Here is a 4,737-nt window from a genome sequence, read left to right on the forward strand (position 1 = left end):
GCATGCATTGTTAGTGACATGGACAGTTCTGCTGTGAGCTGAATGTGTCTCTCCTAGCCAACCCTTGGTCAGCTGTGTCTCCATGCTCCATGCCCACTTCTTGCCACCCCACGGGCCTTTGTGGGAACGACTTCTACATTCTGTGCCCACTGATCCTGTGGCAGAATAGTTAAGACGCTAGTCTGCGTGTCGGTAAGGGTCTGGGTTCGAATTCCGCTCTCACCCTTTCTCTCAGGTTTGACTTGAACTGAAAGTCATGTGTCAAATTCTGTGAGAGAAATCCACTTTGATAGCTACACAAATATGCACTCAAGGCCTGACAAGCGTGTTAGGTAATGCTGCTCTCAGGCATCTGCCAAGCAGATGTGGTGTACCAAATATGAATTTGTCCGAACGCGGTGATACCTCCTTGAGAAACTGAAACTGATCCCGTACCTCTTACGTCCACATGTTACAAATCCACGGCAGTGAACACCCGTTCTGATACCAATGGCATGCAAAGGAAAGAAATGGGTCGATCGGTTGTCAAGTTGTTGCGCTGTGTTTATAGTATCAACGTGTGTGACAGTGCTGGCAATATTAAACATTGATTTTTCCACATACTTTTGCTTTTCTGCACACACACACACACACACTCGCGTTCCCGTTCCCTCTTGACGCAGTCACACACACCACTTGAACTGCACAAGAATGGTATGTGGGAGAGGCACGTGGTGGCGGGGAGAGGGGTGTTGAGGGGGCGGGGAGGGAGACCAACTCTTTACGTGATTATTGGACAGGGATTTCTTCTGGAGTCACCCTCTTCCCCCACACCACCCCTGCCCGCTTCCACCTCCTTCCCCACCCACCCCGCCCCCTCAACACCAGAGCCACGTATTCCTGAGAAAACGGTCGACACTTCCACAAATTGTTAGGTAGCGGTTGTTATTTTTTTTAAGGCATGTTTATAGTTAACTATGATGAAAGGCGCTTTGAGCAGCATTGGTGCTGGATATCGCGCCATAGAAAAACTATGTATTATTATTATTATTATCATTATTATTATTATTATAACCACCTCCCCGCAGAACAGCGGAGCTAAACTGTGTCATGAAAAGCATTCATGGCTGCAGCTTTGGGTTGCGTGGGTTGTGGTGACATGCTGTGTGCATGAATCACCACACACACAGACACCCACCCACACACCCACCCATTTCTACACAATTTGCCAGGGACAGCACTCACATATTGCTATGTGTTCTTTTCAGTGTGCTAAGTGCACACTGCATGCGTGTCCTTGTCTCAGAATATCTCTGACTTTCACTCTTTATTTTTGTTGTGAGCTTGAGTGTTTTCTCCTTTGTATTTTTAAACAGGTAACTGACAAACCAGTCAAACAGGTTCCCCGCCTGTCTCTCCATCTCCTTTCAGAAGACTCTCAATTCACTTGAATAGTATGGGTCTTTTGCACTTCTCCTAACACAACCTCTTTGCAGCAGATGTTGAGAAGTGTATATATCGCTTTGGCTACTTTTTGGAACAGAAACAGAACTGAAATTTGTTGTCTGTTCGTCAGTTTTTCCCCACAACAGTTTTCCAATCTGTGATGCGATCTGGTATGAAGGCATAGGATCATTAAGATAAACTGTTTACCTTCTTTTTTTATCCACACTGTCAAGGCTAAAACTGTCCTTTTGTCCCGTTGTCTAGCATGCACGATTTGTTCGAAAGAAAACAGAAAAAGTTACATCCCTTCTCTATCAGAAGAATTGAACATTCGTATTCGTACCCTAGCTGCAAGACAAGAGGAACTTTTCATATGAAAATCAAACCAAACAACAAACAACTAAACAACAGCAACAACAAACCAAGCAGCCAGCTCGTCCATCAGCCAACAACCAGTCACTCAGCAACCAGACAACAGATAGTCAGCCACACTCTGAAGCCATTTATTCTAAAAGTGTCACTGCAACATCGACAAGCACATAGAAAGTCACTTATTGTGCATGATATACACACATCAAAAGGAGAAACAGAGGAAAAAAAAAAACAATAAAAAAAGCAAGCTGCTGGTGTATACTTACATATAAAACAAACGTGTGTGTGTGTGCGCGTGTGTGTGTGTTCCTGCACACATGTGTATGTGTGTGTGCGAGTGTGTGAAAATTAACAAATTGTTTCCTTGATGTCATTCCTAACCTTCAAGCAAGTGTGCAATGGTAAAATTAATGATGAACTGATTATAATCTGACAATAAAGTGTAAGAATTCAAAGGTCTTGATAAAAATGATTTTTTTTTGTTTGGAAAGACGTGTTGCCAGCTTATTTATATAATAAAACTATATGCAGTCTACATAGATAAAACAATGTCAACATTCATTCTGAGCATCTGCTCAATAATTCTCCAACAAAATAGAAAAGAAACTATGATATTTTTTTCATGATCAGCAAAAGGAAGGCGTTAGACAACAGCAACAACAGCAACAAAAGCATGTGAATCCCCTTGAAGATAACAGACTGCTGTCTCCAGAAGAAGAGCAAAAATATTCTTGGGCAGAACAAGGTTAATATGATTTCAAACACCACACTTTTGTAACCCATGAAAGATCCAGCAGATACAGACAGAAGACATTACAACATTGATTCAGTCTTGTGGCACAAAAATGTTTGACACAAAGCCTACGTATATCACACCAAAACCATCACCAATAAAAATGAAACCTCACTAAATGCTTGTCAAATTCTGGATAAGGATATTTGGCTATAATCTCAGTAAGACAACATGGTCAAGAGCAAAAGAAGCGCCTAAAGCAATTAGTCTTACATTGGGAAACACTGCACAATATTCACACTACAAATGTCATGTGAAATGAAAAGAAAGTTGACAAAAAACAACATACTGTCATGACACAATGGATTCTATTGGACATTTTCACTATTACTGTCCAGTTAGAGTCTGAAAATCGGAGCAAAAACCTACATAGAAACCGGCAATGATAATGATTATTATTCATTAGTCTGTTACTGGTATATTATTTGATAATAAAAAAGCTGTAATGTATTGAGGGTAGATACACATACATAGATTATATAATCTTAATTGTCAGAATGTGCAGCAGTGTTCTAAACAAGAGGAAAAGCCTTCGTAGCTGTTGCAGAACAACGAAATCCACGGTGGAGGGGGAAGGGGGATGGTTGTTTACCTGTACATAATAATCCAAATGATATTTTTGCACACCATTAGAAATGAGTAATTATTGAAACAAACAAAACAAATTAAGCACTGAAAATGGAGCAATTTCACCTTAAGCAGGCCTACACCGACCACCATTCCATTGTTTTATGATCGTAATAAAGATGCAACAAAGTTTCAAACTTTCCGTCTTCATCACAACGTTGTTGTCTCCAAAGATTGGCGGGAGTTGTTTACATGGAAAACATTGATATGCGCATGCGTCGTGCAACTTCAAACTTCGGCTCACGTGGCAAAGACCTGTAATTCAGATTTGTTACCTTATAATGTTCGGGGAAACTGTGCAGTATGTGATGGGGACTATGCACAAACCTGGTGGCCTAATCCATCAATTGAAAGCACGATTCTGATAGTAAAATGAGTTCAGGCCAAATAGCTGCCTTCGATTGAAATGATCGATACGTCCATCCTGCTGAATTCAGTACCCGTCAAAATATTCGAATGGATTCGTCATAACCTGTTACAATTAATCATCAAAATAAAATAGACTCTCAGAATTTGCAAAAAATGTCAATCTGTTTACCGGGTTACATAATTTTACTTTCTTTTCATCTTTTTTCCCCCACTGTTGTGTTTATTGATATGACTGAGTAAAGTCATGTTTGTAGGTCAGATTATCTTGTTTCTGTTTCCACTTACTTGTCCGCTGGGTTATGTATATAAAGAAAGGGAGTGAAAGAGATAGATAGATGTGTTCCTGCACACATGTGTATGTGTGTGTGCGAGTGTGTGAAAATTAACAAATTGTTTCATTGATGTCATTCCTAACCTTCAAGCAAGTGTGCAATGGTAAAATTAATGATGAACTGAACATAATCTGACAATAAAGTGTAAGAATGCAAAGGTCTTGATAAAAATGATTTGTTTTTGTTGGAAAGATGTGTTGCCAGCTTATTTATATAATAAAACTATATGCAGTCTACATAGATAAAACAATGTCAACATTCATTCTGAGCATCTGCTCAATAATTCTCCAACAAAATAGAAAAGAAACTATGATATTTTTTTCATGATCAGCAAAAGGAAGGCGTTAGACAACAGCAACAACAGCAACAAAAACATGTGAATCCCCATGAAGATAACAGACTGCTGTCTCCAGAAGAAGAGCAAAAATATTCTTGGGCAGAACAAGGTTAATATGATTTCAAACACCACACTTTTGTAACCCATGAAAGATCCAGCAGATACAGACAGAAGACATTACAACATTGATTCAGTCTTGTGGCACAAAAATGTTTCACACAAAGCCTACGTATGTCACACCAAAACCATCACCAATAAAAATGAAACCTCACAAAATGTTTGTCAAATTCTGGATAAGGATATTTGGCTATAATCTCAGTAAGACAACATGGTCAAGAGCAAAAGAAGCGCCTAAAGCAATTAGACTTACATTGGGAAACACTGCACAATATTCACACTACAAATTTCATGTGAAATGAAATGAAAGTTGACAAAAAACAACATACTGTCATGACACAATGGATTCTGTTGGACATTTTACT

Source organism: Babylonia areolata, chromosome 24 (assembly GCF_041734735.1).
Source record: "Babylonia areolata isolate BAREFJ2019XMU chromosome 24, ASM4173473v1, whole genome shotgun sequence".
NCBI classification, from domain to species: domain Eukaryota; kingdom Metazoa; phylum Mollusca; class Gastropoda; order Neogastropoda; family Buccinidae; genus Babylonia; species Babylonia areolata.